General features: G+C 46.5%; 1 long non-coding RNA gene across 2 annotated transcripts; it reads left to right on the top strand.

Annotated features, from left to right (window-relative positions):
• The first annotated feature begins 6,233 nt into the window (after positions 1-6,233).
• On the top strand, positions 6,234-10,318 carry LOC147354591 (uncharacterized). Of its 2 annotated transcripts, none has more exons than XR_015145206.1 (4): positions 6,234-6,564; positions 8,106-8,282; positions 8,405-8,491; positions 10,264-10,318. It is a non-coding gene; the product is annotated as an uncharacterized LOC147354591 (long non-coding RNA). The 2 variants fall into 2 exon arrangements; XR_015145207.1 differs by having other exon boundaries at positions 6,283-6,564; positions 8,109-8,282.
• The last annotated feature ends 13,105 nt before the right edge of the window (positions 10,319-23,423 follow it).

Below are 23,423 nucleotides of genomic sequence, written 5' to 3'. Positions count from 1 at the left end.
ACCCAATGGCTAACCACCCTGCCTATCTTTTTTGCCTATATTGTTGGGTTGGCCAAAAAGTTCATTCAGGTTTTTCCATACATCTTTCAGAAAAACCCAAATGGACTTTTTAGCCAACCCAAGACATAACTGAAGAGAGAAAACAAATACCGTCATGTAAGGAGAAGAGCTACTGTGAACAGGAAGATTTTGTTCCAATTATACCCATTCACTCTGTATATAAAAAGTTTCACCTACTCAGGGTCCAAGTAAGTTTCCCCAAGAAAATTCTGGTTTGGGGAAGAAGTGGAATCACAGAAGTAAAGTGAATGAGCTATTTGCGCCTTTGCAGTAAACGTGAAGAAGATGCCTATAGGGGTGTGGGGTTTGGGGTCCTTGACCTGAAACGTGACACTGGACAGGACTTGGGTGTTGACAGTTCCTCATCCTAAATGGTGACTTGAGAAGACTCTGAATTAGCCCTAAAAGAAGAATGAAGACGTGAACACAGACCCAGTAGGAAGCAAAAGACAGCAAAAGAGAGCAACTTCGCAGTGGAAAGCCTGTCGGAAGGCCATGGGGATGTGTGGTTGGCCCAGGGCCGGGGCGTTTCGGACCATCACGTGGGGTGGGTGTTGGCCAGGACCGGGGCGTTTCGGACCATCACGTGGGGTGGGTGTTGGCCAGAGCCAGGGCGTTTCGGACCATCACGTGGGGTGAGTGTGGGGCAGTAGAAGCACTATATACAAGGAGGCGCTTGAGGCAAATCTCCTTAAATATATGTTTAGTTTTTTAAATCATGAAAGTATGATGACACACTTACAGGAGACCTGGAAAATACAGAACAAGGTTACATATAGTTCCACTATATATTACAATTATTTTTAAGTGGGTAAATTAAGATTTTTTATTTGGAGTTTCAATATCAAAAATTAGTAGAATGAATATACGAAGAAGTAGAAAGAGTAGATCCGAAGAGCACTGCGAACCAATTCAACATAATTAAGATTTACATAATTTTCACACAGCAACAGGGTACCAATTCGATTCAAGTCCCATAGACTGTAAACCAGGAGACACTGGAATACATCCTGGCGCATAAAACAAGGTGCCAAAATCTCGTGGTCTGCAGGTGCTGACGTCACAGAGTCTGTCCTCTTACCACTTGGATTACGTTAGAAACCAACGTCAAAGATATTTGGAAACAACCCACATATTTGCTGGGGGAAACTGAGGGCAGGAGGAGAAGGGGGCGACAGAGGATGAGGTGGTTGAATGGCCTCAGTGGCTCAATGGGCATGAGTTTGAGCAAATTCCAGGAGATGGTGAGGGACAGGGATGCCTGCTGTGCTGCAGTCCATGGGGGCGCAAAGAGTCAGAGACGACTCAGTGACCGAACAACAACACGTATTTTCAAGTGCAGTGTGACATTTACCAAGAGAGATCTTCGACTTGGCCATCAAAAGGCACGTGAGGCAGATTTTTATAAAGCATCAGCGAGTAGGTGTTTTAAAGTCATGGGCTGTGTGGTCTCTGCCACACCTATCAAGGCCACCTTTGCAGGTAGACGCTGTCCATAGACAATGTGAAAACAGGTGTGACTGTGTCCCTACGAAGCACTCGAATAACTGTCCCAATAAAAGGCACCGTCCTCCCGTGGAGGCCTGGGGGCATTAGGGATCCACAGCATTTTGAGGTGGGAAAGATGCCTTCAAAATGGGCTGCTTTCCAGATTAGAAAAAGAGCTCCGGCCGTAAAGAGCAGGAACCATGGAGTGTGAAGTCACTGGAGCCAGACTCCTGACCGGGATGGAGCTCAGAGCTGTGACGAGATGACGCCGCCCCGAGGAGCACGCCCAGGAGAAAGCGCAGGAAGGAAGTGACTGGTGCACCTTCGCTTGTCCCTTTAACGCCCGATTATGCTTTCTCAGCTTTGATTTTCCACAGAGGACACAGAAGTGTTTTCACCTGTGGTCTGGCTGTTCGGTTAGGATCTTTAATTGCTTAATCACTCGAGAGGGGGATGAACAGCATGGGAGATAAAACCGACTCCTCATGGGACACGCGCCACACTCTCCGTGCAGACAGCGTGGCCGACCCAGCCACTGCGGGGGTGGTGGCATCTGTGGGGACAGCAGGTCTGGGGGCCCTGTCCCTGTAACTGTAGACTCACCAGCCCCTGGCCCACCCTGGTCGACAGTTCCCTGCCCAGAGCTCTGGAGCCAGGTCCAGGCAGGTGTGCGCTGCCTCGTGTTCAGTCTCAGGGCAGAAAACAGACAGGACAGAGGAAGTCTCCAGGGAGAGGACCGTGGAGCTGTGTCTGGGCACCGACCTTGGGTGGGACACGTGTGGACCCTGCTTCACTCTGTGTCCACACTGGGGCTCCGGCTGGGCGAGGGGACGACAGGGAGCAGAGAGGGGGGTTTTAAATCTCAACATTCAGAAAACTAAGATCATGTCATCTAGTCCCATCACTTTGTGGCAAATAGATGGGGAAACAGTGGAAACAGTGGCAAACTTTTTTTGAGCTCCAGAATCACTGCAGATGGTGACTGCAGCCTGAAATTAAAAGACGGTTACTCCTTGGAAGGAAAGTTATGATCAACCTAGACAGCATATTAAAAAGCAGAGATATTATTTTGCCAACAAAAGTCCATCTAGTCAAGGCTATGGTTTTTCCAGTGGTCATGTATGGGTGTGAAAGTTGGACTATAAAGAAAGCTGAGTGCAGAAGAATTGATGCTTTTGAACTGTGGTGTTGGAGAAGACTCTTGAGAGTCCCTTGGACTGCAAGGAGATCCAAGCAGTCCATCCTAAAAGAGATCAGTCCTGGGTGTTCATTGGAAGGACTGATGCTGAAGCTGAAACTCCCATACTTTGGCCACCTGATGTGAAGAGCTGACTTATTTGATAAAACCCTGATGCTGGGAAAGATTGAAGGTGGGAGGAGAAGGGGACAACAGAGGATAAGATGTTTGGATGGCATCACTGACTCGATGGACATGAGTCTGAGCAAACTCCAGGAGTTGGTGATGGGCAGGGAGGCCTGGCGTGCTGCGGTCCATGGGGTCGAAGAGTCGAACACGACTGAGCGACTGACCTGAACTGAACGGCATAGATTTTTCAGTCGCTGTTGCCAAAAGTGGCCACAAGGCAACAACATTTCTTCTTGCTCCATTGGTTTTTGGAATGTTTTTTTTTAATTTGGTAATTTTAAAATTTCCTGTAGAAGTAGAGTTTATTTCTGATGTTGTGTTTGTTTTAGGTGAACAGGAGCTTGACTGAATTACACATAGATGTTTATCTATTCTTTTTCAGAGTTTTTTCTGTATACCTTATCACGGTGTGTTCACTTGACTTCCTGTGCTATTCAGTAGGTCTTTTTAAATTATCTCTGATATCAAGCAGTATGTATATGTTAATTGTAACCCCTAACTGTATGTCTCCCCCATAACTTAAAAAAAAATCATATGCTGGTTTTCCAAGTGTGAAATTCAGTTACTCTTTAGAATTTAGATCATTTCTATGAAGTTATAGATTCCACCTGTAAGTGATATCTTTAAGCATTTTCTTTCTCTCTTTGACTTCACTTAGTATGATCATCTCTTGGTCCAGCCAGGCTGCGGCCAGTGTTATTTTTTTTTTTTTTTACTTTTTTTTTGATGGCCAAATATATTCCAATGTATAGATGAACCAGCTACTCTTCATTTTTCCGATAGAAAATATAGATGGACATTTGAGTTGAAGCTGCATGTTGGCTACTGTGAACAGCGCCGCCCTAAAAATAGGGGTGCACGTGTTTCAAATTAGGATATTTTTTGGTTCTAGGCCAAGAAGTGAGAGGGTTGGAAAGTGCGGCTTCGCTGTATTTAATGTTTTGAGGAACCTACAGATGTTTTCCACGGTGGCTGACCCACCCGCTTCCCTCCCCGCCCACAGTGTAGGAGGACTCCCTGTCCCCCCAGCCTTGGCAGCGTTTCATCTTTGAGGATCTTTTGGAGGATGGCCATTCTGAGTGGTGTAAGGTGACACCTCAATGTAGTTTTGACTTGCAGTGCAGTCCCTTACTAATTAGTAAGGGCTTCCCAGGTGGTTCAGTGGTAAAGAAAATCCATCTGCTAACACAGGAGTCGGAAAAGACCTGGGTTTGATCCCTGGGTTGGGAAGATCCCTTGGAGGAGGAAATCGCAACCCACTCCAGTATTCTTGCCTGGAACATCCCATGAACAGAGGAGCCTGGCGGGCTACAGTCCATGGGGTCACAAAGACTGGGACACAAATGAGCCACTGTGAACATGCACACCACAGTTAGTGAAGCCGAGTGTCTCTCCACGGACTTTTTCTATCTTACCTTGTGAGCACAATTTACGTCTTCAAATAGACTTCTTGAATATTGGCCCTGTGTTGAATTCTCTTCCAGTGATTTACCCCAGGGTAGAGATCCAACCAGTCCATTGTGAAGGAGATCAGCCCTGGGATTTCTTTGGAAGGAATGATGCTAAAGCTGAAACTCCAGTACTTTGGCCATCTCGTGCGAAGAGTTGACTCATTGGAAAAGACTCTGATGCTGGGAGGGATTGGGGGCAGGAGGAGAAGGGGACGACAGAGGATGAGATGGCTGGATGGCATCGCTGACTCGCTGGACGTGAGTCTGGGTGAACTCCGGGAGTTGGTGATGGACAGGGAGGCCTGGCGTGCTGCGATTCATGGGGTCGCAAAGAGTCGGACACAACTGAGCGACCGAACTGAACTGAACTGAGAGGGCACTTTGCTGAGGGCTGGTGGGTTTTTTTTTTTTTTTCCTTACGTTCCAGAAGACTTCAGTTCAGTTCAGTCACTAAGTCATATCCGACTCTGCGACCTCATGGACTGCAGCACGGCAGACCTCCCTGTTCATCACCAACGCCCGGAGCTTGCTCAAACTCATGTCCATCGACTCTGTGATGCCAGCCAACCATTGTGAATATTAAATGCCCATCAGCACAGGTTTTTCTGTTGTTACCAAAAGCGGCCACAAGGCGGCAGCATTTCTTCATGCTCCACTTTTTTTTTTTTTTTTTTTCTTTTTTTGGTTATTTAGTTTTTATTATCTAATGGGAGTAGATTTGATTTCCCATATTGTATTTGTTTTAGGTTTACAGGAACTTGATTCATTTATACATAGACATATATCTTTTCTTTTTCGGGGTCTTTTCCCGTATAGATTCTGTCAGTCTGTTCTCTAGACTTCCCTGTGCTATTCAGTGGGTCCTTTTGGATTATCTACCAGATAACAGTGTGTATATGTTAATCCTAACCTCTTAATGTCTCCCTTCCCCTACTTCTTTTTTTTTTTTTTTAAATAATCAGAAGTTGCTTTTCCAAGTCTGTGAGTCTGTTCCTGTTTACAAATTTGTTCATTTGTGTGAGTTTATAGATTCCACCTGTACGTGATGAATTCCTCTCAGTGTGCTAAATCTCCCGGTCCATTGATGCTGACAATGGCGTGCTTCAGTTGTTTTTGATGGCTGAGTGTGCTCCAGTGTCTCGATGGACCAGTGACCCTTCACTTCTCTGTTGATGAACATTTTGGTTGATGCTGTCTTGGATGTTGTCAGTAGCACTGCCCTGAAAAGAGGGGGTGAACCTGTGATTTTAAATCATGATTTTCTCCGGATCCAAGGCAAGGAGTGGGCTTGCCGGATCACGTGGGAACTCGACAACTGCTGTTTTAAGGGCTCTCCATGCTGTTGTCCTTCTCGCTGCACCCACCTATTTACATCCCCGCCCGCAGTGTGGAGGACTCCATGCCCCTCGCCCCGCCCCAGCAGCACTTAATTTTTGTAGATCTTTGGCGTGATGGCCATTTTGAGTGGGATGAGCTGAGACCGTGGTGCAGTTTTGAACTGCGTTTTCCTATAATGGTGATGCTGAGCCAGTCTTCACCGGCTTTATGTCTATCCGGATACCTTCTTGGGAGAAGTTCCCATGTAGGTCTTTGGCCCACTTGCCTATTCAGTTGTTTGTATTCTTTAAATTGAGCTGAAGGAGCAGTTTGCATATTTTGTAGACGGTTTCCTTGTGGACACCCTTATTTGCAAACACTCTCTCCCATGTGTTGGTTGCTTTCTTTTGGTTGTGCATGCATGTTGCGGAAGGCTCAGGGACCAGTCGGGTGAGAAGAACGAGACAAGGTAATTGGCAGAGGCAAACAGAGAGCGGGCAGGACAGTCCTGCCTGAGGGATTTCCACCTCCTCCTCCTGTGCTCCTCATTCAGGACGCCCACACCCTTTCTCTCCGGGCGTATCTCTGCCCCGCTTCCGTCTTAAACAAACTCTCCTCCCCGTGCTCACCCACGTGCTATGCCGTGTCTCCAAAAGTGAACCCCGTACCTGTTTTAACAGGTTTCTGTTTCTTTGAAACATTCATCCTTTCAGCAGGATCACTTGGCTTCTCGCCCCTGCTCGTCTGGCGGCGAGGACTCCTGGTTCTCATCCGGCTCCGCATGTCCAGTTCCTGACAGGGAACCACGACTGTCTTCAGGACCACTCACTGCTCTCTCTGTCCGAGATCATGGTCATCGTTTTCGTCACAGAGACTGGAAAGGTAATTTTGATCATATTTTATGGCAGAACGATACTGCCTTTTGTGTCTGTACCCCATCTTCTTTATGCGTCGTCTCTCCTGCACGCAGGTTGCAGCTCTGACTTGTCTACTCTTCCCAGTGCAGTGATCCACGGCGTGCAGTTGTCTAATGTCAGCTTTCCTAGACCTCTGCACAGGCGTGGAGCAGATGGTGTCATAATACTTTCTATATGTCTGTATTTTTAAAAATGTGTTTATGTTTCACTTCTGCTTGGCAATATTGTATCAGTTTCTGAATTACCTACAGTCCACACTTAATTTATATTCGGCAGAGCGGATTTCCTATTACAAGGTCTTACTGAGGACGCGAGCGAGGCCTAGTGAAGACCAGATTCACGCCTTATGAGGACGAGAGTCACAGCTTAGAGAAAGAACATTCAGGCCGCAATGTGGATGGGAGTCAGTCCTCAGTGTGGACTACAGTGAGACCGCAGTGTGCGCGGAGTCAGAACTTACGTGTGGACCGGAGTCAGGCTTCAGTGTGCAGCAGAGTCAGCTTTAGTATGGACCAGAATCAGGCCTGAGGCAGGACCATGGTCAGGCCTCAGCGTGGCCCAGAAGCAGACCTCAGTGTGGACAGGAGTCAGGGGTCAGTGTAGATCAGCAGGCCTCAGTGGGGAACAGTCAGGCCTCATTGTAGACCGGAGTCAGGCCTGAGTCAGGACCACCGTCAGGCCTCAGCGTGGCCCAGGGTTAGGCCTCAGCGTGGATCAGAGTCATTCCTCAGTGTAGATAAGGTCAAAACTTAGTGTGGACCCGAGTCAGGCCTTAGAGTGGATGAGAATCAGAGCTCAGTGTGGATGAGAGTCAGGCCTCACTGTGGACCAAAGTCAAATCTCAGTGTGGACCAGTGTCAGGCCTTAGAGTGCATGGAGTCACACCTCAGTGTGGACAGGTCAGGCTTCACTGTGGATCGGAGTCAGGCCTGAGTGTGGACCAGAGTCAGGTCTGAATTGAACAAGAGTCAGTCCTCAGTGGGGATCTGAGTCAAACCTCAGTGTGACGAGAGTCAGGCCAGTGTGGACCAGAGTCAGGCCTGAATGTGGACCACAGTCAGGCCTGAGTGTGACCAGAGTCGGGCCTGAGTGTGACCAGAGTCGGGCCTGAGTGTGGACCAGAATCGGGCCTGAGTGTGACCAGAATCGGGCCTGAGTGTGGACCAGAATCAGACCTGAGTGTGACCAGAATCGGGCCTGAGTGTGACCAGAGTCGGGCCTGAGTGTGGACCAGAGTCGGGCCTCAGTGTGACCAGAGTTGGGCGTGAATGTGGACCAGAGACGGGCCTGAGTGTGGACCAGAGTCAGGCCTGAGTGTGACTGGAGTGGGGCCTAAGTCAGGACCAAACTCTGGGTCTGATCCCCCCCACAGAGGCCCGTGGGGCATGTCCACACTCATTATGGGGTGGGGTCCCCTCCCTTTTCAGCCTCCAAGGAGCCTTCCTGCCCTTGTACAGAGGAGGCTTCTTTGACCGCAGTCACTGGCGCCTTATCTCTTGACTCCAGCAGGGCTCAGCTGCTGCCGCTAGCTTTGTCCTTGAGTGTCTGGGGGACAACAAAGCTTCAGCTTCACTCCACTTGACAAACACCAGCTTCCAGCCCAGAAGCCCCTCCATCTCCTTCCTCAAATCCTGCTGAGAGACAAGAACCCCAAACATCTTCACTGGGAGGCTGAGGGCAAAGGTCTGTCTCCTGTAGCTTCTTCAGGCTGGCATGGGGCTGTAGACCCCACCTAACTGGGCCATGGCGCTCTCACCCTGTCTCATTCAGGGGCCCCAGGGTGACTTCTGTTGTTATTCCCGCAGGATCTGTTCTGAGGACTGCCTGGAGTCTCTACATCACCAGCATCTTGATGTGAAACTGCAGTAATCTGAAAGAGACAAATTTAACAAGTAGGTTTAAAAAGGCAGGGGCCAAAGATCAGTAAAAGAATTACTGTGACCAGGGGCCCAAGCAGGAGTGAGAACCAGGGTACGGTTTTTAGCAAGTCTGATCCTGCTCCAGTAGAGTCAGAGCTGGTGCTACCCTGCCCAAAGGAGTGGGAACTTTTGCTGTGGTCTCACATATTTCTGGTGGTTTTATTAGCTCAGAGTGACTGATGAAGGTGTGACAGGCCGCTCCACTTCAGAAGTAGCTGGAGAGGTGACAACCTGAACATTAATATACAAAATGGATCTCCTTTATTTCCAGAAGAATGAGCTTGAATTCCAGTCTACACCTGGTACTTTGAGGAGACTTGCAGGCTTATAGCCAGTCATCTAGTTTAATCTAAGTTGGTTTTAACCTTTGTTGTGTTATTAACACGTATACCAAAGCATCTTTCCAGCGTTCCTCTTCTGCAAACCTGTCACCTTCTAGATCTGTATTAATTTGTTCTGTTTCTCCCCCCACTTATAAATAACCAACTGTAGAACAGATTATCATTACTTCTTACAACAAAAACACCTCCAATCTTTTATATCTTCTTTCGCTAACGACATGTATCTTTACTTGCTTTATGCACTGAAATATTTTCCTGGTCACTTTAGTAGCTTTGATTCCATATTATAATTTTTAACGTTAAAAAACCTTAACACCTAATTAAAACCAAGAAGAAAGCAATCGTGAACTGTTTGTCAGATTGGCATTCTCTGATTAGCAAACTCAGGAACGTATTTTAGAACCTCTAAAAACATGTATTTTTCTAAAGTACAATTTTTTTTTCTCAATGTAATACAAGGCATGTGTCTAACATGCCCAAACATCTTTAGGTTTTTTCCTTGTATTTAGAATTGCTTGATTTGTAAGTACTTACTTTTCTTTAAGCCACTTAAATAGAGCTCATTTACAAATTAACCTCAACAATATTATCCAAAGACAAAGACCCACACGGGGGCAGACATAAATCCAGGCAGACAGAGATCTGATGTTGTTCAGCCAGTCAGTTGCATCTGACTCTCTGTGACCCCGTGGACTGTAGCCCATCAGGTTCCTCTGTCCATGGGATTCTCCAGGCAAGAATACTGCAGTGGGTTGCCATTTCCTTCTCCAGGGGATCTCACAGTTTTCCACTAAAGATTTATTATAAAATGTCTCTTTGCCCCTTTTCTTTTTCTTGGCTTGAATTTCTACTGAATTACCCGAGTTGAAGTCTCAGGTAAAGTGGGCTGTGTATCTCCCAGTCAAGATGAGTGTTAACTTCAGGCTTTTTTCCTGGCATATTTTTGCTTTCTCAGGGTCAGAATTTTGGGGGGAAAAAAAGATTTCAACAAGCCAGCTTTTGCTAACTGCACATTGGAAAGGAACTGGTTTTGCGATTTCAAAAAAAAGTTTCATTTAACCCATTTAAATGTTTAAAGAATATCATGGCCATCCAGTATCAAAAAGTGTCACCTCTCCTGGCTGTGGTCATCGCTTCACAGCTAGCATGCGGCCCAGACAGTGCTCAGATTGGCCCCAACAGGAGGGGCAGACCGGCTGATAAGGTGCTGTCCCGGGAGGGACTGTCCCTCTGGGAGCTGGGGTCTCAGTCTGATCAGAAGGGTCTGGAGAAGGAAGGGACCCTGCAGGCAGAGGGGAAGCTCGGTTCTTTTCCCAATTTCTTCCCACCCCACCCCCACCCCAAGAGGAGTTAGGAGTCAGAAGGGGGTTCTTTAGAAAGTTAAGACGGTTTTTCTGATTACAGGAGCCACAGACCAGGAATATGATCAAAGTGGAATAAAGTCCTGAACATATCGGAACCTCAGACCATTTTCCTGTGTCAGTAAAGATGCCCAGTTTTAGGCATGTTTTTTTCCCCCCGATCCACCCATTTAAATAAAGGCCAGACACTGTCACAGTAAAAGAAAAAAAAAAGTTTCCAGTTCTTAAGGACACACTCCAGAGGTGTTTCTTTTGGCTCAGAAAGGGATCCCCCCATGTTGAGTGACCTCAACCGAGGACAGAGCGTGCTCCTAGAGATGTCCCCCAGTGCCCTGGACACATTCAGGAGGTGCCTGGAGGGAATCCGGAGGGTCCCCTGAACTCTGATTTCATGCTTGATGGGGCTTTGAGCATCCTCTCTTCCCCCACCGACTTCTAACCAGAGGTCTCTGGTCGTCCTTGGCACCCCGTGCAAGGCGTCTTCTTTCCAACCCCGGTGAGGACACGCGGGCCGATCCGGAGTGGTTGGCAGGTGTAGGCTTCCCAGACAGCAAATAATGCCTGGGACGCAGACCATTTGGAAGGGGCCGTCACAGTGTAAGGGCCGCGGTGGCCTGGCACAGGGGGAACTCCTGGAGGAGCTGGAGTGGGCTGCGGTGGAACATGCCAGGGGGTCAGGACCCAGGGCTGCACCTGAGCGGCTGACAATGTGCTTGCAGCAGAGAGGCTGCAGTTAGCCCTCCCTCAGAGGTGTAGAGGATCGGGTAGAGAAGGAACCTTTTCTGCCAGCGATGCGGGAAAGGAAATCCCAGACTCGTGGTAGAGAGAGTGAATGTCAGGAGCCTGCAGCCAGCGGTCTGGGGGAGACCTGAAGAGGAGACTCTGGACCAAAGGATCTCCGAGGGAGAGCAGTGAGCTGTCCTGAAGACACATCTTAGCACCCTGCCCAGGGACTAAGCCTGGGCAGCCTGGATGAAAACCAGCAGTCCTGCGGTCAGACCACCAGGGGCCAGAGGCTAGAAGAAAGTGGCCCTGGCTCTTGCCCACGTTTGAAAGCAAGAATGTTTCAAGGATGCAAAAGCTGTAAAAAAAAACCCAAAACAACAGGTACGACATTTATTATTAGAGACAAACACCAGTGAGGAAGGGTGCAGGCATCCCCTGAAGTGGAAGGAGCACAGTGGGAGGTGATGCGAGTCACTCACGGCGGCCCGTCCTGGGTCTCCACGCCGGGCACCATCTGTCTCTCTCTCCACATCTGACCAGTCCAGGACCTGCCCTGCCAAGATACATGTGCAACTTTTTGCTAAGATGGATCCCACCGCAGAGGGCTGTGGGTTCATGTCCACACTTATTATGGGGTGCATCCCCCACCCTTTTTGGCCCCCAGGAGGCCTTCCTGCTGTCCTGGAGACAAGGAAGCCTTGACCTCAGGAGCGGGCACTGTCTCTCTTTACTCCAGCAGAGCTCAGCTTCTGCCACGAGCTTTGTCCTTGGAGTGTGTGGGTGAGAACAAAGCTTTGATTTTACTCCACTTGATGAACACCCCCTCTATCTCCTACCCAAAAGTAAGTCAGAGCAAGAAAGACAAATATATTAAGATATCACTAACAGGTGGAATCTACGAATTCATGCAAATGAACTAACTTGCAAACAGAAACAGACTCACAGACATAGAAAACCAACTTATTATGTTTAAAAAAGGGAGGAAAGATACATTAAAAAGTTGGGATTAACACATACACACTGCTGCTGCTGCTAAGTCGCTGCAGTCGTGTCCGACTCTGTGCAACCCCATAGACGGCAGCCCACCAGGCTCCCCTGTCCCTGGGATTCTCCAGGCAAGAACACTGGAGTGGGTTGCCATTTCCTTCTCCAATGCATGAAAGTGAAAAGTGAAAGTGAAGTCGCTCAGTCATGTCCGACTCTTATCGACCCCATGGACTGCAGCCCACCAGGCTCCTCCATCCATGGGATTTTCCAGGCAAGAGTACTGGAGTGGGGTGCTGTTGCCTTCTCCGACATACACACTACCATATATCAAATAGGTAATCAAAAAGGACCTACTGAATAGCACAGGAAGTCTACTGAACACCTGTGATAATCTACATGGGGAAAATCCCCCCAAAAGAATAGACATATGTCTATGTATAACTGAATCAAGTTCCTGTACACCAAGACCAAACACGACATGGGAAATCAGGTCTAGTCCAGCAGAAAATAAAAATTAAATAACCAAAACAAACAAAAAAAAAAAGAGTGGAGCATGAATAAATGCTGCCACCTTGTGGTCACTTTTGGTAACAACAACTGAAAAGCCTGTGCGGATGGGCACCTTTCACCAGGCCTGCAGGGAAGTGAGGAGAAAACAGCCGGTTCTCAACAAGTGTCCTCGGGCAGGTCCTGGAAGAAGAATTCAAAACAGGGCAGACGGCCAAGAAGCCCACCCGGAGAGGTAAGTTTTACTCGCACTCTTTAAGAATAACCACATGAAAAGATTTTATATCTCTAAATCTTACAGAAATGCAAATAAAAAATACAACGAGGTATCCCCTCACTCTGATCAGACTGGCCTTTGTCCAAAAGTCTACGGACAATAAACACTGGAGAGGGTGTGAAGAAAAATAAACGCTCCTACACTGATGCTGGCAAGGTAAATTGTTAACAGCCAGATAGAGGATAGGGAGGAGGTTCCTGAAAAGAGAATGAAATTATGTCAGTCCCTAACTCCATGCAGAAAAATATACTCCAGAACAATCAAAGATCTAACTGGAGGACAGATGCTGTGAACCCCTGCAGAAAAATCCAGGCAGAACACGCTTTGATATAAATCACAGGCAGATCGCCTTGGACTCACTCTTAGAAAGATAAAAAACTAGACAAAGGGGACCTCATTAACCCTCAAAGCATTTGAGCAGCAGGGTGAACCACAGATGAAAGAAAAAGCAACCCTCAGAATGGGGAGAGAGAAGTGTTTTCAAATGGAGACACAAGGAATTCACCTCCAAAACAGGCAAACAGGGCTCGTGCAGCTCAATATAAAAAAAATCAAACAACCTAATAGAAAAATGGGCCAAAGATCTAAGTGGACATTTGTCCAGAGAAGGCATCCAGGTGGCCATGAAGCACCTGAAAAGATGTTCAGCGTCCCTAATCACTAGAGAAATGCATATCAGAAGTTCAATGAGGTATCACTTCACGCAGGTCAGCATGGCCATCTCAAAAAGTTGACAATAAATGCAGGAGGGGTGTGGGGAGAAGGGAACCCTCCTACCCTGGGTGGGAATGTAAATCAGTGCATCCGCTCTGGACAGCAGTAGGGAGAAGCCTTCAGATACTCAGAAACAAATACCACGTGACCCAGCCATCCCACGCCGGGGTGTGGATCCTGGGAAAACCAAATTTTCAAAAGATGCTGTGCACCAGCAATCATGGCAGCACTGGGTAAATCGCCAAGATACAGAAGAGACCTAAGCGTAGAAGGACAGGTGAATGGATAAAGAAGCCGGGGTACAGGCACACAAAGCGGTATTACCCAGACACGAAAGGATGGAAGGATGCCACTTCCAGCCATGGGGAAGAGCCAGAGACGAGCACACTAGTGAAGTAAGTGAGACAGAGAGACAAGTATCACATGTTATCACTTCTGGGTGGAATCCAAACATGGATATAACGAACTTCTTTACAAAACAGAAACAGCTTCATAGACTCAGTAAAGAAACTCATGGTTACCAAAAAACGAACCGCGGGGTGCAGGGAGAAATTATCAGGTTGAGAATAACACATATACACTACTATTTAGAAAAGAGTCCACAAGGACCCACTGGGAGCACAAGGAAGCCTACCCAACAATCTGTAATAAACTCTATGGGAAAAGAAACCAAAAAGAACATATATGTATATAAATGAATTAAGTTTTTGTACACATTTATGAGAGAGTTGGACTGTGAAGAAAGCTGAGCGCCGAAGAATGGATGCTTTTGAACTGTGGTGTTGGAGAAGACTCTTGAGAGTCCCTTGGACTGCAGGGAGATCAAACCAGTCCATTCTGAAGGAGATCAGTCCTGGGTGTTCATTGGAAGGACTGGTGCTGAAGCTGAAACTCCAATACTTTGGCCACCTGATGCTTAGAGCTGACTCACTGGAAAACACCCTGATGCTGGGAGGGACTGGGGCAAGGAGGAGAAGGGGACGACAGAGGGTGAGATGGCTGGATGGCATCACCGACTCGATGGACACGAGTCTGAGTGAACTCTGGGAGTTGGTGATGGACAGGGAGGCCTGGCGTGCTGTGATTCATGGGGTCGCAAAAAGAAGGACATGACTGAGCGACTGAACTGAACTGAACATACTAAAACAAAAACCCACACGGCGAATCACCTACACACTCAATTCAAAATAAACTATCAAGAAAAGGTAAAGGCAAAGAACCGCTGACCCTGTGCCCCTCAGGCCTTGGGGACCCGGGCTGGTGTCACGGCCCTGGGGCCGGAGCAGGCTCGAGTGCCCCGGCGGGACTGTCCTGGGGCTGAGGGCGCTGGGCAGGCTGTGCCCGCAGTGAGCGCCCCCGGACCTGGCCTTCCTGTTCCCCTTTGCATGAGCCCACCGTCTCCAGACCTAGGAGTCTCTCCGGCAGCAGAGCCAACCCTAGCGCCGCCAAAGGACGGTGGGGTCTCTAGGCTGAAGGAGCTTCACAAAGTCTCCGGGGCTCCATGTGTCCTGGGGGTGGGTCCGCACCTCCAGCCTCAATCCTCTCCACCTGAGGAGGACAGCTCCCTCTGCAGAGCGGTGTGCCAAACGCTGGGATTTGTCCAGGGGGATAAAGGCTAAGGGGGAAGAGGGAGACACAAGCCCTGGGTGTATCCACCTAATACAATCCAGAACAGGACGCGCCCTGAGGCTCTGGTTGCCCAGGTAACCGGAGTTGGGCAGGGAGAAATGCTGCCGCCTTGTGGTCGTTCCCTGTAACAACCCCTTGAAAACCGGTGCTGATGGGCCCAATATTCACCAGGACCGCGGGGCTGGAAAGGACACCTGCCCTCAAGAAATGCCCCGGGGTAAATCGCCGGAAAAGAATTCACAACAGGGCTGACTTCCACGAAGCCAACTTCAAGAGGTTAATTGGACTCACACGGTAGGAGGTAAAAAGCCCTTGGAAAGACACTGAACATCAGTAATTATGAAAGAAATGAAAATTAAAACTAGGTTGAGGTATTATCCTACATGGCTCAGAACGGCCATCCTCAAGAGATTTTCAAAGATTAAATGCTCCGGAGGGCGAGGGGAACAGGGAACCCTCCTACACCGTGGACGAGGTTGTAAATGGGTGGGTGTAGCCAGAAAGAAAAATATTTGGAGGCTCCTTAAAACACAAAATAGAGAGTTACCACTTTTCGGGCAACCCCACTCCTTGCTTTTATCTGGGAAAAGTCCTAATTCAAAAGGGCACGTGCACCCCTATTTTCAGGGCAGCAGTAGTCACAACAGCCAAGACAGAGCATTAAGGGAGTCTGTACACTGGAACACACACATAAAAAAAAAAAAAGAGAGAGAGAGAGAAGGAAAAATCCCATGGGCAGCAGCATGGATGGACCAAGAGATGATCACACTAAGTGAGCGAAGAGACAGACAAATATCTTAAAATATCACTTCAAGGTGGAAGCCAGAAATTCATGCAAATGAACTAACTTGCAAATAAAACAGACTCAGTTAAAAAAAACCAACTCATGATTTTTTTTAAATGTTGTAGGAGCGATACACTAAGAGGTTAGGATTAAAATGTATGAATTACTACATATCAAATAGATAATCTGAAAGGACCTACTGTTAGCACAGGGACGTCTACGGAACACACTGTGATAACCGATATGGGAAAAGACTCCGAAGAATAGATACACGTCTGAGTATAACTGAATCAAGTTCCTGTTCACCTAAAACAAGCCCAACTTCAGAAATCAAATCTACTTCAACAGGAAATATAAATTAAGTTACAAGGAAAAAAAAAAAAAACTGGAGCACGAGGAAATGCTGCCGCCTTGTGGCCGCTTTTGGTACAACAACGGAAAAACCTGTCCTGATGGGCACTTAATATTCACCAGGTCTCTGAGGACATTGGGAGGAAACAGCCGTCCTCCACAAACGTCCTGGGGTCGGTCCGGAGGAAACTCAAAACAGGGCAGACCGTCAAGAGGACACTCTCGAGGGGTCAGTTTACAGGTTTTGTTTTTTTTTTTTAATCATATGGAAACCTTTCAACATGGAGTAATTTTAGAGAAATGTGAATCAAAACTACAACTAGGTGTGAGCTCACACTAGTCAGAATGACTTTTGTCAGAAACTACAAACAGGAAATGGTGACGTTTTGGAGAAAAAGCAATTCTCCTACTCTAATACTCGCGATGTAAATTGTTAACAGCCAGAACAGAGGACAGCATGGAGGTTCCTTAAACAAGTGAAAAGTGAACCTAATTATATCCCTCCCTAACCCCGTACAGAAAACAACACTCCAAACTGATTAAAGAGCTAAATGGAGGGATGCATACTCTAAACTTGAGGAACATATGGGCAGAATAGGATTTGAAATAAACCACAAGTTCTTCTTGGTTTCACTCAGAATAATAAAAAATAAAACAGAACTCCACAAAAGTAACCTCATTAACCTCAAAAGCTTTTGCACGGCAAGGGAAACTCTAAACAAAGGAAAAAGACAACCCTCAAAATGGGAAAAAATGGTTACAATCCAATTTAAAAACAATTTATTCATCTCCAAGACATGCAAACAGTTCATTCAGCTCCATATCAAAAACAATCAACTCAAGAGAAAAACAGGCCAAAGATCTAAATAGACCTTCATCTTAAGAAGGCATCCAGATGGCCATAAAGCACATGAAAAGATGCTCAGTATCACTGTTAGAGAAATGTCAATCAAAACTGCAACGAGGTATCATCTCACACTGCTCAGAATAGCCATCCTCCTACGTTTCATTTCATCCTACGAAGATGAAACTCTGCCGAGGCCGAGGGGAACAGGGACTCCTACTCTGTGACTCAGTTGGGTTCAGTTCAGTAGCTCAGTCGTGTCTGACTCTTTGCGACCCCATGACCCGCAGCATGCCAGGCCTCCCTGTCCATCACCAACTCCCGGAGTCCAGCCAAACTCATGTCCATTGAGTCGGTGATGCCATCCAACCATCTCATCCTCTGCCGTCCCCTTCTCCTCCGGCCCTCAATCCCTCGCAGCATCAGGGTCTTTTCCAACGAGTCAGCTCTTCCCATCAGGTGGCCAAAGTATTGGAGCTTCAGCTTCAACATCAGTCCTTCCAATGAGTATTCAGGACTGATTTCCTTCAGGATGGACTGGTTGGATCTCCTTGCTGTCCAAGGGACTCTTGAGAGTCTTCTCCAACACCACTGTGGGCGGGGATGTAAAGGGGTGGGTGCAGCCACGAATGAAAACAGTATGGAGATTCCTTAGGACGGTAAACACAGACTTACTACCCGATCCAGCAAGCCCACCCCTTGCCTTAGATCCGGAGAAAATCTTAATTTAAAATGATATTCGCACCCCTACTTTCAAGGCAGAACTGTTGACAATATTTAATAGTCTACTGAATACACTGAAAGAACCTACATAGGAAAACCCCCAAAAAGAATAGATATAGGTCTATGTATGACTGATCAAGTCCCCGTAAACCTGAAACAAACACAACAACGAAAATCAAGTCTACTCCAACAGAAAATAAAAATTAAATTAGCCCAAACAAAGCAATCAAAACAGTGGCGCATGAAGAAATGCTGCCGCCTTGTGGCCGCTTTTGGTAACAACAACAGAAAAACCCATGCGGACGGGCACTTGATTTTCACCAGGCCCGAGGGGCTGTAAGAAAAACAAACCAGTCAATAAATGTCCCGGGTAGGTCCGGGAAAAAGAATTCGAAACAGGGCAGACGATGAAGAGGCCAATTTTGAGAGCACAGTTTTACTCGCACTGTGTTTAAAAATATCACATGAAAAGCTTTCAATATCATGAAATGTTATAGAAATGCAAATCAAAGCCACAGTGAGATGAATCAGTTCACACCAGTCAGAATGGCCTTTGTCCAAAAGTCTACAAACAATAAGTCTGGAAAGGTTGTGGAGAAATGCGATCCTCCTGCACTGATGCTGGGAATGTGAGTTGTTAAAAGCCACGATGGAGGCCGAGGCGGAGGTTCCTTAAACAGTGAAAAGTGAAAGAATTTACATCTCTCCCTAACCGCTTACAGAAGAAGAAACTCCAAATCGATTAAAGAGTCAAACAGAGGCACGATTCCTGAACAGAACAAGGTTTGACATAAATCACAGCAAGTTCTTTTTGGATCTATGCTCAGAATAATTCAAAATAAAAGAAAACTGAAAAGAAAAGCACCTCATTTACCTGAAAAGCTTTTGCACAGAAAGGGCAACCCGAAAGGAAAGAAAAAGACGACCCTCAGAATGGTAAAATGTTTGCAATCGAAGTTAAAGACAGGAATTCATCTCCAAACTTGCAAACTGCTCACGCAGCTCAAGATCAGAAAAACAGTCAACCCAGTAGAAAAACGGGCCAAGATCTAAATGGACACTTGTCCAAGGAAGGCATCCAGATGGCTAAAAAGCACAGGAAAAGATGCTGAGCATCACTACCAGAGAAATGCAAATCAAATCCACAACGAGGCATCACCGCACACCCGTCAGAATGGCCTGCGTCACAAAGTCTACAAACAGTAAATCCTGGAGATGGTGAGGGGAAGCGGGGACCTGCCGACACTGATGCTGGCAATGTCAGTTGTTAACAGCCAGGTGGAGGTTCCTTAAACAAGTGCAAAGGGGATGAAATTATGTCTCTCCGTAACCGCTGACAGAAAGAGAAAACTCCAGATCAATTAAAGAGCTAAATGGAAGGACAATTACTCTAAACTTCTTGAGGAAAATATACGCAGAACACGATTTGATAAAAATTGCAGCAAGTTAATTTTAGATCACTTCTTACAAAACAAAAAATGAAATAAAACTCAACAAAAGGGACCTCATTAACCTCAAAAGCTTTTCAACAGCACAGAAAACCCTAAAGGAAAGAAAAAGACAAACATCAAAATGAGAAAAAAAGGTTTGCAACCGAATTTTAAAACAAGGAATTCCTCTCCAAAACATGTAAACAGCTTATGCTACTCAATATGGAAAAAAACAATCAACCCAATGGAAAATCAGGCCAAAGATCTAAATGGATATTTGTCCAAAGAGGGCATGCAGATGGCCGTGAAGCACATGAAAAGATGCTCAGCATCACTGTTAGAGAAATGCCACTCCAAGCTAGAGCGAGGTATCAGCTCAGACCTCACAGAATGACCATCCTCCATAAGATTAAATCCTGCTGAGGGTGAGGGGGACAGGGAAACCTCCTACACTGTGGGCGGGGAGGTAAATGGGGGGGTGCAGCCACGAAGGCAAACGGTGTAGACAGTCCTTAAAACACTAAATACAGAGTTTCCACCTGTACTGGCAAGCCCAGGACCTCTTGCCTGAGATCCAGAGAAATTCGTAATTTAAAACACTTGCTCTCCTATTTTCAGGGCAGCACTGCTGACAACATCCAAGACAGAGTCTCAGCCCATTTCAGCTGAAGAAAAAGCTCTGGTTTTTGATTCTTCAACTTTTAGGCATCATTTTCAGCTGAAACAGGTTGATACTCTGTCTTAGATGTTGATGTATGGCAAAACCAATACAATAGTGTAAAGTAATTATACTCCAATTAAAATAAATAAATTTACTAAAAAACAAAAACAAAATCAAACACCTCTGTCTCCAGACCAAGCGCTCCCCATGGTTTGGTTTTCTAAATTTAACTGGTTCCTTAGGCTTCCCTGGTGGCTCAGATGGTAAAGAATCTGAGACTCAGTTTCAATCCCTGGGTCGGGAAGATCCCCTGGAGGAGGGCATGGCAACCCCTCCAGTGTTCTTGCCTGGAGAATCCCGTGGACAGAGGAGCCTGTGGGCTGCGGTCCCTGGGGTCACACAGAGTCGGATATGGCTGAGCGACTACCACTTTCACTTTCTCAAGACTCTCAGAAGGTTTTCATTAAGGAGTCCCCCAAGCCTCTGTAATTCACTCTGCATTGAACTCAAATCCGCTTTGATTCTTCTGTCATCTCCATCTCAATAGGTACACACTGCTTTTATCAGGTTAATGTAGAAACTACCTGAAACTCCCCTAGTCCCCACCACCAACCACAACCAGTTACTTTCCAAGGCTTACAGATTACAAACCCTACACATGTCTTAAATTAATCATCTTTTCCTGTTTAATCTATCCCTTCATTTCTATTCTGAAAATTAGAAAAAAGTAATAAGGCCCAGGTCCTGTCTTTGAAGGTCTGATTTTCACAGCAGGAGAAATAATTATTTCATTCTTTTGCACACACATTCCATGGGTGCCCTATCTACTTTTATTGAGTTGATTATTAATTCAGTAATGGGCTTCCCTAGTGGCCCACTGCTTAAGAATCTGTCTGCCAGTGCGGGAGACGTGGGTTAGATGCCTGGTTCGGGAAGATCCCTTGGAGGAGGAAATGGCAACCCATTCCACTATTCTTGCCTGGGAAATCCCATGGATAGAGGAGCCTGGCGTGCTACAGTCCGTGGGGTCACAAAGAGTCAAACATGACTTAGTGACTAAAACAGCAATAGCATTAATTCAATAACCGAACAGGGCATTGCAGCTGTAATTTAGCAGGTAGAAGGCGGGAATGTAAATCAACACTTTGCAGTCCACACCCCACCACTAACATCTATCAGTCTCAAATGTCAGCAGTAGCAACGCTGAGAAACCCTGACCTAGGTCACACAGTTAACAACTGAAAATCTCATCATAACTAGTTTCTGGACCCTTCCTCGAGTCCTGGACCCAGATCAGGAATCCACAGTACCAAGGGTTTTTTTGTTTTTTGTTTTTTGCCAGTGAGAATGGTCTGAACAAACCAGAATGTCTAGAAGTTAAGAAAGGGGCTTTGCAGAAAGACTGTTGGCCAGGACTCTAAAGTCCTAAGAACAGTGCCTGATGTAGATTTTTCAACAGGGAAGAGAGCTAGAACCAGTCAATCCTAAAGGAAATCAACCCTAAAGATTCACTGGAAGGACTGATGCTGAAGCTGAAGCTCCAATCCTTTGGCCACTTGATGCGAAGAGCTGACTCACTGAAAAAGACCCTGATGCTGGGAAAGACTGAAGGCAGGAGGAGAAGGGGACGACAGAGGATGAGATGGTTGGATGGCTTCACCGACTCGATGGACATGAGTTTGAGCAAGCTCCAGGACATAGTGAAGGACGGGGAAGCCTGGTGTGCTGCAGTTCATGTGGCCTCAAAGAGCCGGACACAACTCAGTAACTGAACAACAGCAACAAAAAATGAAGGTGTTTTGTAAATCATTAAATTCAAAATAAAATCTTTAGCTGTGCCCTGAGAGTACTGGTAGTGTTTGCTTGTTGAGTAACAGGATAAAAAAGAACCTTGGTGCTAGGGAAAGGGAGAGAAAATGACCATCTTGTAAGTTCCCACCCTTCATATACTTTTCATGCATGACACTGTCGATGTCACATCACATCCTAGGCGGGATCCACGGTCTTCTGCATCCCAGGTCTGTGGATTACGCGTTAGATATATACACAGCCTGGGATCTTTCACAAGAAGCAGCAAAGGCTGAAGCTGGGTCTATCTGCATATTAAGAATCAGCCTACTCCTTCCCCCAGGAGTTTGGGATAGACATGTACATGCTGCTGTATTTAAAATGGATAACCAGCAAGGCCATACTGCCAAAGCCTTGACTGTGTGGATCACATTAAACTGTGGAAAATTCTGAAAGATATGGGAATACCAGACCACCTGACCTGCCTCTTGAGAAACCTCTGTGCAGGTCAGGAAGCAACAGTTAGAACTGGACATGGAACAACAGACTAGTTCCAAATAGGAAAAGGAGTACATCAAGGCTGTATACTGTTGCCCTGCTTATTTAACTTATATGCAGAGTACATCATGAGAAACACCCGGCTGGAGGAAGCACAGGCTGGAATCAAGATTGCCGGGAGAAATATCAATAACCTCAGATATGCAGATGACACCACCCTTATGGCAGAAAGTGAAGAAGAACTAAAGAGCCTCTTGACGAAGGTGAAAGAGGAGAGTGAAAAAGTTGGCTTAAAGCTCAACATTCAGAAAATGAAGATCATGGCATCTGGTCCCATCACTTCATGGCAAATAGATGGGGAAACAGTGGCTGACTTTATTTTTCTGGGCTCCAAAATCACTGCGGATGGTGATTCCAGCCATGAAATTAAAAGACACTTACTCCTTGGAAGGAAAGTTATGACCAACCTAGACAGCATATTAAAAAGCAGAGACATTACTTTGCCAACAAAGGTCCATCTAGTCAAGGCTATGGCTTTTCCAGTGGTCATGTATGGATGTGAGAATTGGACTATAAAGAAGCTGAGCACTGAAGAATTGATGCTTTTGAACTGTGGTGTTGGAGAAGACTCTTGAGAGTCACTTGGACTGCAAGGAGATCCAACCAGTCCATCCTAAAGGAGATCAGTCCTGAGTGTTCATTGGAAGGACTGATGCTGAAGCTGAAACTCCAATACTTTGGCCACCTGATGTGAAGAGCTGACTCATTTAAAAATGAGTTGATGCTCATTTTGATGATGAGAAATGATGAGTTGATGCTCATTTTGATGCTGGGAAAGATTGAGGGCAGGAGGAGAAGGGGACGACAGAGGATGAGATGGTTGGATGGCATCACCAACTCGATGGACATGGGTTTGGGTGAACTCTGAGAGTTGGTGATGGACAGGGAAGCCTGGTGTGCCGCGATTCATGGGGTTGCAAAGAGTCGAACATGACTGAGCAACTGAACTGAACTATGGAATGTAAAAATGAAATCTCAGTGTTTGAAGGCAGTATGATAAAGTATAAACTAATAAAAGAACCAAAAATAAAAAATCACGTTGGGGAAACAACTTCTAACTATGTTGTGGGGAAATATTCATGGGCATGAAACACTTTAAATTGTATAGGTCAGTGATCAAATAAGATAGGATATATATATATTGGCTTCCCAGGTGGCTCAGTGGTAAAGAACCTGCCTGCAACGCAGGAGACGCCAGAGATATGTGTTCGATCCCTGAGTCGG

This window comes from Bos grunniens, chromosome 18 (genome assembly GCF_055505025.1).
Source record: "Bos grunniens cultivar Pamir isolate PY7600 chromosome 18, Bosgru_T2T1.0, whole genome shotgun sequence".
Classification (NCBI taxonomy): Eukaryota; Metazoa; Chordata; class Mammalia; order Artiodactyla; family Bovidae; genus Bos; species Bos grunniens.
This window is presented reverse-complemented; position numbering and strand designations above follow the sequence as displayed.